The sequence below is a fragment of the Sturnira hondurensis genome, unplaced genomic scaffold (assembly GCF_014824575.4).
Source record: "Sturnira hondurensis isolate 20B ecotype Veracruz unplaced genomic scaffold, ASM1482457v3 Scaffold0021795, whole genome shotgun sequence".
In the NCBI taxonomy this organism is placed as follows: Eukaryota; Metazoa; Chordata; class Mammalia; order Chiroptera; family Phyllostomidae; genus Sturnira; species Sturnira hondurensis.
Genome location: NW_028094426.1, coordinates 3,512,168 through 3,525,233, shown reverse-complemented (window position 1 = coordinate 3,525,233; position 13,066 = coordinate 3,512,168). Strand labels below are relative to the sequence as shown.

Sequence of the window (13,066 nt, the reverse complement as noted above, 5' to 3'; positions counted from 1 at the left end):
GCAGATTGTTCTCAAAGGGAAAGTTTCAAATGTGATCCTCAAAAAGATTTGGAGATAAATTGTAAGGCCCTTAAAAATAGGCTTAAGGGTCTCAGTCCCATCCATGGGCAGTACTCAGGCACTTGGGATTTTTGAGAAAGGGCCAACATGATCTAAACAGCGTGTCAGGAAGATTGACCTGACAGTGGCGAATGCAGCCGACTGTAAAGAGAGACCCTAGAGTGGGGAACTTTTCAACGGCTCAGAAATAAGCCGAGAAGAGCCTGTTCCAGAGGGAGAGAAGTGCACATATAACGAGAAGGGAAAATACGGTGTCACTGTGAGGGCTGACTCAACAGGACTCAGACATGCTTCCTACGTCACGATGGGTAAGAGCCCAGTCTTCAAAATCATACGAGTCTGAGTTCAAGTCTCAGTCCCACCGCTTACCAAGTATGAGTGTGCCGCTTTGGGCAAGCTCAGTTTCCATAGCTGTGTAACAGGGCAACATTTGTGTCTGCATCAGGGAGTTGCTAGAAGGAAGCATGAAAAATACACTGCTTAGCACAGTCCCTGGCGAGAGTAAACTACCAGTTAACACTGACTGTTCTTTCAAGCTAGACAGGAGAAGGACACAGAGATGGCATGCCAGGAAACATTTTTGGTCACCTATTGCAAAAGGTTAACTCCTGTTCTGGCGTCTGATCTGGAGTCATGCCAAACACCATCACCTCTAACTCTTTCAGAGACCTTATTCTTCGAGCTGCTTAAACCATTTCTAAACTTACGCTTTTGAAATTTATTACCAGTTGCCCCCACCTCCAGAAGCTCTCCCACATACTAAACTTGGGGACAAACCCTTGGTGGCTAAATACACCACTCCTCTCTTCCCAAGAAATACCAGAAAGATTACGTTGAAAGCAAATGCAATGTTAAACTCGGTGTTTAAGAGTTAACAGAGAGTGATTTTTTTTTTTCTCTCCAAGGATAGGTAATAGCATCAGATTCTGAAATTAAGCACAGCAGGAAGAAAGAGGCAGCATAGATTTCACAGAGTATCACGGGCCTCTGCAATAAAGCACTTAAAAATGCCTTGTATTGCTAATTCTTTACACAATCTCCCTTTATTTCCAAAGCGGTATGCGGGGCTTGAGCCATGAGACTCGCATTGATGTTAACATTACACTGCTTGAATTAGAGCCATTTTTCTACTGAAACTCCTGTTAAGTTTAGAATTACTTTTTACCTTTTTCCCCCCAATACATTTTCCAGCCTGACTTCCCAGATCAAATGAATGGCTGCCTCATCTAACAATGCTGAATCCACCTTTGTAGTCATTACCTTAGCAAAACATCCTTCCCCACCTGATTCCAATAACCAGGCCTTGAACGTATATGGGAAGCGCGCCTACTTAAAGACCACTGGATCGCACATCACTCTGGGAATTCGAAGTAAAGGAGTGCACCTCTCTAGGTCTGCTTCCAATTTCCCACCTACCCCCCACGCACAGGCCCAAGTCAATACTGTTTATTCACCGATGGAACTATCCAGCAAATGCTTATTAAATAGCTAATATTGGCAAGCACCGTGCTAAGCACCATGGTGGATTTTCGAAACAGGAAAATGAGAGTGTCATCAGCAGGAAAGCACTGCTTGGTGACAGGCAAGCAGTCAGATGGAAACACCACTAAACTCTAAATAAACCAAGAAAGCACAGTTCTACGAAGTTTTGTCATTTTCACAATCACCCGTCAGTTAGCACTGGTAAAGATGTTTTCTCTTTTCACAAGACATTTTTGTACCTGGAGAAGCCTGTTGGTTTTTTTTCTTTTTCCGGTCCATGTGAATACCCTGTCAAATATGTACCCAGTCCTGTGATTATATGGGGAACGAAACGGACTCTGTCCCTGTCTTCCCGTAGTGACGGCTGCTCCCAAGACAATACAAACAGCGGCCTGATGACTTGATCCCGTAGCAGCCCTAGATTTGTGTCTCCATTGTTGATGTGTATGAAGGCACTTTCCTGGGGGCACCCTATTAGTTTCATTAAAACCTCGTGTTTGTCTTCTCACTGGGGTTCCTTCTCAGTATATTCTACCTTGATTTCTTTTTCCACAATAATCATAAGCAAACTATACTAATTATGTCCCACATATTATACTTCCTCTGTTTTTACCCACTCATTAAAACAAAGGTCTCTGAGCACCTGCTGTGTGCCAGATACTGTTCTAACTATTGGGGATACAGAACTGAAGAAATAAATCAACTTCTGGTCTTCAGCATACTTAGCCACCTTAGGTTTGTCCTGTTAGAAAGTCCGGTCCAAGCCTAGAAGGCACATAACTGGCCCCCTTCCCTGGAACCCCAACCCACAACTCAAGTTGGGCTTTATTTTGGCACTGCTGTACTTCTTTGAGGACCTTACGTTCATTCCATATGCCCATACTTCACTACCGAAGTAAATCAATACAATTTTTTATTACTGGTTCTCAAACCGTTGTGTGCAAAAGAATCGCCAGTCGTGATTGTTAAAAATGCAGGTGATTGGGCTTCAACCACAAAGATTCAGGTTCCCTATGTCTGAGCAGGGGCCAAAGAGGTAGATTTTTAAAAAATCATCCCAAGTGGTTTTCAGCTAGGTGATTCGCTAATCACTTTTGAGAAACCCTGTTCTTTAACTTCCTGTGATGTCACTTGGTACGTATCCAGAACCTCCAGTTCAAGTAAAAAAAGGACTTCTTTTAGTAAAGTGTAAGCAACATGCCTCTGTGTGTTCTATAAATACTTTTGGGTTAATAAATGGAGAGAGGGCACTTGATAATAACGACATTTAGAAACCACTGTGCAGCTCAGGCGTCATTTTCAGTGGCAGATGTCTTCTCACTCACCTGTTCCTATCCCCTGTGGTAGAAAGGCAGGTACAGTCAGTGCTCCCATCATATGGGTGGGAATCCACACCAGTGTCTTGGCCACAGCACAGTGAAAAATTACAAATGGTGGAGTCAAAGAGGACAGAAATCCAGGCATTGATTCTCCTGTTCATTAGCTGAGGAAAATGAGCAAGCACCTGACCCATCTGTGCAAAGGAGAAAATACCTACCTAGTTGGTGGGCTATGAAGATTAAACTAGAATATAGTCAAAGGCTCAACTGCTGTTAGTTTGACCACGTTCCCATCAAGCAGGGCTGCTCTGAACCCAAATGAAGCTTGATTTGCAAGACACATTGGCTCAGTGATCATTTATTCTGTTGCTGCCCTGTTCCACGCGTCATGATTGTGCTGTGATACAACACAGTGTCCTCAGCGAGCTTACCCTCTACGTGTTTTGTCACGCTGCGGTTACCCCTTTCAAACACGCAGCAATGCATCTAGCAAACCTTCCACTTCTCCCTTCAGCCAGTGAGACAGCACAGTGCAGAGTGGTCAGTGGTGCCCTGAGAATAAAGACCTCGTGGTGAGAGAAAGGTTTAATAAGGCGCGAGAAGCAGCGACAGGGAAAAGGAAGAAGGGAGAGAGGGGGGCGGGAGCTGAGAAAGTCCCTAGAAATAAATAATGGGCCCATTAAGTGTCTTAATATACTGACAGATTTAGTTAGTTGTTTGTTCAGTGTGCATTAAAGTGACCACTTGATTTCCTGATTTAATGCAGAAAGGACACTACTATCTTACGAGCAGTGAAGGTACGATGGAGATGAGGATGAGGCTGAGAGGCGGGGTAGGAAAAGTCAGGACAAAATGATAAGAAGTGGCATGCACTTGTTCAAAAGCATTGCCCAGTGCAAGAATAAATGAGACCGATCATGCCAGACGCAGATGAGAGACTGCCAATATTGCATAGTAACACCAGCATCGCAAGAACGGACATGCAGCCCTCAGTCAGCTGCTGGTACTACACATCAAACTTCAGCTTTCAGTAGCCACAAATTACACCAGAAAATCTTAGCAGACATCCGATTTGAGGGCAGGCCCTACCCAGAATGGGAATGGATCAGCAACTACTGTCCAGAGGATATAAAGCCTGGGTCAGCAAAGAATTAAATCAGACGTTTAGGGAGAAACAGCATCTAGGAAACGTGCCATCAAATGTTCTAATATTTTTTCTTTTTTTTCATAAATATGAAGTTATCAGCCTTTTTAACCAGAGACATTGAAGTAACCAGCACTCACTGTTTGGGGAAAACTGTGCCAGAAGCCTCACAGTCAGCCGTCTTTATCCTGGGCACAGATTCCCCGGAGGGGTCACTCGTCGGAGGAATGTGTCAAAAATTAGCTCTCTTTTCCTGCCTCCCATCCTCCTTGGATTTTGAAGTTGTCCCAGAGCCAGTTTCCCACACAGTACAATACACAGAGCCACCTAAAAAATGGAGGCAAAATACCAGTGGTCTCATGCATCCCACTTGAAACTGACATGCTAAGGCAATGTCTTGTATCCAAAATGAAGTGCTCCCTTGCCGACACACCAGAATCGCTCTCTGTTACATTACTGAGAACTGGTCTGACAGAGCCTAAAAGGCACAGTCTTCTTCCTCCATGGTAACCCCCCATGCCGGCCCCCCAAAAATAGCAACAACTCAATTCTCAGTCCAATAACGTCTTTTCTCAGATGTTGTTCTCCCAGTGGGTAGAAGAATGAACTGCCGCTATGCCACCAGCTCCTCTACGGTTTCTTTTAATTTAAAGTTACAACAGGAGGGAAGAAAAGAGACTTTCTATTAAGGGACAACTCCCTGAAGGGTCTCTTAGCTGACAAGCGGAGGACTGCTCATGGCAGTGATCAAATCCAACGCCACAAAGTGCTGGTGGCTCTGTGACTCATCACAGCAGGCGCTCGCGCTGAGGGCCACTTGAGTTCAGTGCTTTGTGCTGCAGCAAGTTGGTGTAGGAACAGTAACACAGGGAAGCAAAGACTGGCAAGGTGTTTGAGGCTTGAGATGAAATGCAAACTTACACAGTGCAAGTTCCTTCTCCACTGAATAGGAAGCCTGGAGGGCTAAGGAAATTAAGGGAACATTCTGTCTCCCTATTACTTTAAGGCAATTCACCTGAAGATGGTCAAGGTCAGTTGGTCTATGTGTTGTACAGTTTACAACACGGTAAAACTAAGGATTAAAGCATGAGAAATGAACTGTACTGTTTTTAAAAGGCAAACGTCAGGGATGTTTGCTTACATAAAAAATGCCTTCTAATTACATGAAATAGAAATTGCTTAAACATATTTATGATCCCCTGATACAATTCAGCTATATCTCTCAGTTGCATTTTATGAGTACATTAAAAAGAGTGCAGTACATGTTGAGCATTTCTTCTATGCCATGCATGGTACTATAGATTTACATATAACCCCATATAATCTCACTTAATCTAGGACTCTGTGAGGTGATACTATCATTATACTCATTTTACAGTGAAGGCAAATAAAGCATAAAAGAACTCAAAAAATGCCATGTCTGTTTTAGTGGTAGGTCCACCTGACCAGAGTGAGTGCTATTAACCACTGGGCAATACTGCCAAGCCATGACCATACCACTCCGATCTCCTGTTGCAAGAATATAATGGACTCAGTGTCCGCACCAGCTGCCCCTATGTCTCTAGCATCATGTGTGCACCAAGGCCATGCTTCAGGGGACCACCTAGCCAATGACTGAGCGCAGTGGGGGTGCAAATGCAGGCCTTTCCTTGGAAACCGTGGACTCTCTTCCAGTGGCTGTCTCTCCTCTGCCTACCCTAACCTCAGCTTCTTCCTTCTCAGTCCTCTGTCCTTCCTCCCATCTCCCCTGACATAAATGCCAAACCTGGATCGCTGGCAAAAGGCTGTCCCAGGTTTCTCCTGCTCCCTCCCCCAATAAACTTCGTACCTGTTTAACTCCATCTTGACATCTGCTTCTTAAGAGACCAAAATTAATGCAATAACCAAGTCATTTCTTTGCTTTTAAAAAAGCTTTTCCTTTATCTTTGGTCGGTTGTACATATACAGAAATTCTCTCTTTCATTGGGAAGAGAAAATAACCACTAATTTCTCCATGTTTGTATTATACGTCACCTCTTCAAACAGGCAATAGTGTATTTATTGTGCCTTTCTCCTTGCAACCAATTTAAACAAACAAACCTATGAGACTTTCCTTGAAGGAACTGTTGACTCCATAGAGCAAACTATTGCAAAGCCAGATTTATTTCTTCTCCAAGTAGGATTTCTCTCCATCCACATGTATTATCAGTTACTATAACACAGTGGTAGATAATTATCAATGGATAAAATTACCAAAAAAATTTATTGGTTTATATCTATAATGGGAAATCAAAAAGAATAACAAGAGATCTACAATTAGGTCCTAAAGTTTTTGTTTGCCTTTACCTATTATGAGGATAAAAATGACTAAAGGCAGATTTATATGAATTAAAGATAGAAATCACACTTGCACCAGATACAGCATCTTAATATAACCACATTCTCAGAGATCATGTATAGATGTTAACTGAATCTCTATTTTAAAGTGTTGATCTCAGCCTCAAAGAAGTGATATATTTTTCTCCTTGGACTCAAATGAGTTCAAAGTAAGTACAAAATGAAGCATAAAGCATTATTGATGATCATAAAAACTTGATTGGAGAGAGAGGAGAGTGCAGTTGTCACTTACTGAGCACCTAGTTCATGCCAGTCCCTATTCCTGGAATTTGACATGTACCCAGTGTAACTCATGTATGTCCCTCTGAGAAAAGCACTATTGTCCCCAGCTTTAGAGGTAGAGAAAAGGGGCAGAGTGCTGAATGTTTAGAACTCCAAGTCATGGAAGAATTTCAAATAGACCTAAACTGAAATGCTCCCCAAACTAGTGGGATCAGCTCTTCCACATCTTGGTTCTTTCCTGAATTCCCTGCCTCCAAGACTTAATTGGTGCATTAGTGACAATTCAATAACTGAGCTTCCAGGGAATGTCAACTAGAGGTCAAACCAGAGCCCTACCATACTATTGGACATGAGATCCCACACAATCATGAAGAGTAATTGAATGAGGAGTAACTGGGCAGCGAAGATGAATTTTTTTAACTTACAATAAACTTTAATAAAGAATGAATGAACCTATACTTGTAGAAATCAATAACACCACCACAACCACTCTGAAAAACACGGTCTGGGGGGAGCAGAATTTAACATTTTAAGCCTCAGTGTTTAAAGGGCGGTTATTCAACGCACTCTTTAAACACATCCATTTTTCCTCTAGCGTCATCAACATGTTGCCCCTACTGAACGACATTCTTACCTGTAAGCGGGTAAGAATTACTTGCCTATCAGGTACTAAAAAAAAATCCGTATGTCTATAAATATTTCTTCTTGGCAGCTTCACTTGATACTTGTAATCCCCACAGGTCTTCCCTAAGTAATTAAATGGTCGTAATAAACTGCAAAACTAATAATAATAATAATAACGCCTGGAGAATTAAACCATAATAAACTATTGACATCTTTGAATTAATTAATTTCTGCGCCAGAGGTTAAAATGGGGCAGAAATTTAGAAGGGTCTAGTCAAGCAAACTGGGCAGTTAGCAAGGGCCTACCCTAAAATTCAGGCCAGCGGTCAGAAGGGCATTCAAAAGCACCCATGTAGGCAGCTAACTGGGGAGAGGTGTGTAGAAAACAACCCCCAAAGCATATTCCCCTTAATTTTAAAGACAAGGAGATCGAATACAGTAAAGCTTATCAAATACACCACCAAATGTCCCCATATGGCCCAGTGGGAAACGACTGAAAGTGACTGAGTGTCTGCCCTACTCCTGAGCCTCAGGTGCTCCACTCCTTGCCCTTTAAATAGAAAAATCCATGATTTTTAAGCAAAATATTAGACCCTTGCTTCATATCCTTAAAGATTTCATTTTACTCTTCTATGAAGAACAACTTTTCATGCAAAAACACTCTTGGTTTAAGGAAGATCACTAAATAACTATCCTACCTGTACAACCCTTCTCCTAAATGTTAGGTGGGAGTGCTTATCTCTGCTCCATGACACACAGAAAAAAAAAAAAAACAGCAAAGACCCCACTCACGTTTGAGAATCATTTACCATTCCCACTCCCCACACTCCCCCAAGGGGAATTGCCATAACAAGACTAGACTGATCATAATTGGATTAAGAACTGTAATTCTTTAATTCATTCATCAAATTGAGGCATTTGGAACCACTTATTTACAGAGTTGTTTAGACAGTTTTGTGTAGTGTTTTTAAAGATAAACCAAAATGTCTTTCTGAAAGAAGTTTCAGATCCCAGATCATTAACATATGAAAACCAAATGTGGCCAATTTACAAATGGGTGTTTTAAAACAATGTTTGCAGCAAAATTGGACTTTCATTTTATTAACTATCTACAAATCTAAGTTCAGGATATAGTTTATATCAAACAGCCAAGCACTTTTTTCACCTTTAAAATAAATCCACATTTCGCAGGCTAAAACACTGCGACGAGTGTGTGCGGGAGCGCACTGACTCCAGGCCCAGGCAAGTAAGTTTTTCAGGTCACTCTCAACACTCAGATTGTACCATTCTCCACCATGGGGTGATTCATCCAGGTGATGCAGAGCAATCATACCCAACAGTTTTCCCTTTGAAAGTCTAAAGCGTTGAACATTGGAATTCTAAATTATTTGAAATCTAGTGTATTTTAGATTATTAAAAACAAGTTTTAGCCCTGGCTGGTGTAGCTCAGTGGATTGAGCACAGGCCTGCGACCCAGATGATAGCCGTTCAATTCCCAGTCAGGGCACATGCCTGGGTTGCAGGCCAGTTCCCAGCAGGGGACTCACAAGAGGCAACCATACATTGATATTTCTCTCCTTCTCTCCTTCCTTTCCACTCTAAAGATAAATAAATAAGATCTTTTTTAAAAAGTTTTATCCTGCCCTGTTTATCTCTTTTTTATATAATGTGAATATGCCTTCAAAATGCCTGCCTACCACTCAGTAAAAGCATAGAGCTGTTTCAAGAAGACAGTCCATTCTTTTAATCACTGTATCATACTTTTTCATTTGCTTTATAAGAAAAAAAAATTGTTCAAACTTTCAAGTTCATTCTTCTACCTGGAGAATGAAAATTTAACCTCTCCTATAGCTCATGCCGCACCCCCAACAAGGGCAAATAAGAAAGCCATCACACCTGAATATAAAAATCACTTTTTTTATTCTTTACTCTTTACTTCCATGTACTCCATTGATAACATCTTTATGAGCACATATTCATTTTTTTCCTTTCACAAGACCATGTGTCAGTCTAAACAGGATGTGCATTTACATGTGCAGCACTAAGTTAACTTGAAATAACCACTATATCTCAAATGCCTGGTTATTTACCAAATACCTTTGAGAGTGTTGAATCCTGTATATAACATGCCATTCAACCAGAACTGCTTAAGCTCAACAACAAAACTAGTGCAGGGTTTCTGTACAGAGTGGAAGCTCTTTTTTTTCATATATTAAGTGTTTACTCTTTCAAGTCTATGTCAGATTGGTTCATTCTTGCCCATTTGAAATAGGTACAAAAAGATTTTTAAAAACCCACAAGCAAATAAAAAAAAAACTCTATAAATTCTCCATGTATAAGGTTGTTAGAAGACCACTGAAAAGAAAAGGAAAAAAAAGAAAGAATTCCAAGCAAGTATGCTAGTATATAATTAACACAAATAACTAAATAATTATGCACATCCCTTCCCACCCCCACAAGTGAATGTTTTTAAACAACTCATCTGATGAAAGATCTACCTTTTAGGCAAACAAAAGCAATCCCTCCCAGTGTAAGGGGTTCAGGCTGTATTGCATCAGTTTGGAGCGATGCTTATGATTTTTATCTTGTATAGTTCTGAGGAGTAAACAGTTGATGACATAATTAGCAGCAGAACTTTGCACAATGCCTGACAGAACTTTCAGTGTAAGTGCTTATGATTTTAAATCATCGTGGCTGAATTTATCTAGGCTTCAGCCTCCGAGCTATATTTAAAGCAGGAAGAAGCACCCTCAGGAACCCTGTCCCATGTATCCATATTTGAAACCAGATCCCTTCCCCGTCACAGTGAACAGTTCACAATACAGCTGAGTTCCTTCAAAATTAGATCAAAACCCAGTAGTTCTGTAAAGACCCTAAGAAACTGCTGTCCTTTTAGATTCTGTAAAAGTCAAACTTAAAAAACATTTCCGTATACTTTAAAACCATCTGGTCCTTAACCTAATAACTCTTGGCAATCGAGCCTGACTCCTGTAATCCTGATCAAAAACTGTGCTCTGGTTTTTCTGATTGAAATGTCCATTCCCTGTGAATCTCCTACCCGCCTACAGCATTGGCCTGTTTTGTTTTTTTAAGGATACTAGGAGACTTTATTTATGAGCATCAAGGAAACAAATCACTCTGTCTAGTCCCTTTGCAGATTCCCACACTTATTACCCAAAATCCCACAGATCTCCCTTGGTCTTGCCCTTGACTAAAGGACTGTGCTGAGCCTGAAGGCAGCCTCTGGGGAAATCGGCTGATGCCTTTCTGGCAAACTGCTTTGGATATCTGGATATTGTGAGGATCCAACTGGGATAGCAGAGATTCCTAAACTTTTCTAAAGAAGTTACAGTTGACTGCCACCCAGAGTGCCTGCGTTGGCTGACACTGAGAATCTCACCCTGTGTATTCACAGAATTCCTCATTTTGACCTGCTTAGTTGAGACGGAAAGACAGTGAAATGAATTCACATTCACCACACTCTGAATTTTCGCACAGAGGCCAACGTCTTCAGACATTCACCAGGGTCAAACTATTTATTAATATCTTCGCTTTGCAAAGTGTAAGAAAAATTACTGTTAAAATATGTAAATAATGCTTCGCGTGCATCTGATGCCAACAGATCAATATGCAAGAAACTGCTCTCAAATGGAAACATTTCCAAATACAATTTGATTTCAACTTGTATAACCTCTTTTCCTTGCATATTACTGTAGCCCCAAAGTGCAAGCGAGATTTCCCAAACCCGCGCTTAAAGTGACAACACGTGAGAAGTCTTCACTTCGTTTGCAGAGTGTGTGTGTGTGCGGGGGGGGGGGGGGGCGGCGGGTAAGTAGTTGCAATTAATAAAGCTTCCGGTCTCTGAAATCCCTAGAATCCTGAAGGATGGGACTTGTTTCCGAAATTCCGGGCGGGAGGGAGGGGGAGTAGTAGGGAGAGGGATTGCAGAAAGCGAAACAAAAAGACAAAAAGGGGGAACATTCAGGTCGTAGGGTGGGCTGGGGGTCGAGTGTATATTCTAGGAAGGGGAAGGAGCTCTGTCCAACTTTTAGGGTCTGTCGTTTGGCGTTAACAGAGGTGCACAGACGAGCTTAGGATTTTCCCTGCGCTCCTGCCCTCAGCTCTAATCACCACCTCCACCGTCACCGCTCAGAAAACAATACCGGCGACAGCACGCAGGCTCCTTACCAAAAATACAAAGTTTCCCATTTCCTGATCTGGGTTCGAGCCCACACCCCAGGGCTTTCCCCCACCCCAGAACAGGCGCCCCCCAAGGGTGACAGGGCCACTTCCAGTCTCGAGCCGCCTCCCGCCCCTCCCTCGCCCCCATTCCAGTCCCCTCTCCCTCTGTACTTGAGGAAACTCCGGTGGCGGCCCCCTCCCTCCCCAACCGGCTCTCCAGCTGGAGCCGGGAACGAGTGCTGAGTGGCGGGCACGGCGAGCGGCAGAGGGGCGCTCTGCGCCTTGGAGGTCTGCCCACAACAACATCGGGACGAACAACAAAGTTAAAACGCTGCGATTCACGCACCTTACCGGGTCTCCTTAATGTCTCCTCTGGCGTGGGATGCAAAGTGGCACAGTGGCGGGCTGGGGGCCCCCGGGAGGAGAGTGGAGATGGGTTTGGTGGCTCGCCTTTCTCACTCTGTGTGTGTGTGTGTCTGTGTGTGTGAGTGTGTGTGTGTGTGTGTGCGCGCGCGCGTCCCTCTCCCCGGTCTCTTGCTCGCTCGCGATCCCCGTGTAGCTCTCAAGGACGAGGTGAAATCCCTTTGCTGGTCATGAGGCGGCTTCAGAGACAAACAACACAATGCGAGTGCAAATAACAAAAGGCAAAAAGACAGTAGGAACAATGGGAGAGGCGAGGGCAGCGCACCAGCCGGCGGTCACCACGGCTGGGCGCCTGCCCCGGGAGGTGCGGCGGGGGCGGGGGCGGGGGCGGCGCCGGGGGCTCCGGCTCGCTCCAGGTCGCCCCAGAGCTCCCGCAAACCCACCCTGACCTCCTTCCTGCAGCTAGCCTCCCGGTCGCCCTCTCTGTCCATCCGAAGGGAACGAGCCCCAGAGTTTGCTTCCCGGTCCGCAGCAGAGTAACTAGATTGTAAATAACGCGGTGATTACCCACACCATGCAGGAATTTTTTTTTTTAAATAATTCTGCCCTCCACTTAAAGGAGCGATAAAATGAAATGGCAGGAATGGGAGGAAGGAGCAGGCAGAATGCGCTCTCTCTGGATCTCGATGGAGCTCGCGTCTATAAATACGCATTCATATTTAGTCAAGTCCCCTTTGTCAACTTCTTCCCTGCGCTGGAACCGCACCCGCTGCCCTGTGGCCGTGACCTGGGACCCTTCTAGCCCCCACCCGGTTGCACACAGTAAAGCTGGACCCGAAGGCACACGCGGGGGTTTGCAGATGTCCGCGGAACCTTCTCGGAGGCAGCCGCCGACTGCCCAGCGCCGAGGCTGGAGCGGCGATAGGTCCGGTTTTAAAGCGACCACTGCCCCCCGCCCCAGCCCGGCTCAGCGCCCGCGAGTTCGCGCCGCCCGCACAGTGCACCCACCTACTCCTAGTTGGGGGGAGGGGAGAAAAGTTTTAAGGCGCTCTCATCGCTGCCTCCGGGGTGGTTGAACTGGTTTTGTTTTGAGTGGGTGAAGCCGAAAACCCAATGGCCAAGAACCAGGGAATGATATTTAGGGAGAAAAGGGCTCCGCGCTCGGCTACGACTCCTCCGCTCCGCCCGAGTTGGCGCGGGAAGGCGGGACGGAGACCCCGAGCTCAGCAGCCTCGGAGGAAACTCCGTGGGTAATGCCCTGAGCAGACGCTGAGGACTGATTTAAGTGCGCTCT

The 13,066-nt window shown here is 44.2% G+C and overlaps 1 protein-coding gene across 1 annotated transcript in view; it reads right to left on the bottom strand.

Moving 5' to 3' along the window:
- Positions 1 to 12,115, bottom strand: part of SOX5 (SRY-box transcription factor 5) — a 929,721-nt gene extending 917,606 nt beyond the window's left edge. Inside the window, exon 1 of the mRNA XM_037033875.1 lies at positions 11,756 to 12,115. The gene's annotated coding sequence lies outside the window, so the exon portion shown is untranslated. The remainder of the gene's footprint in view (positions 1 to 11,755) is intronic.
- Between the last annotated feature and the right edge of the window lie 951 nt (positions 12,116 to 13,066).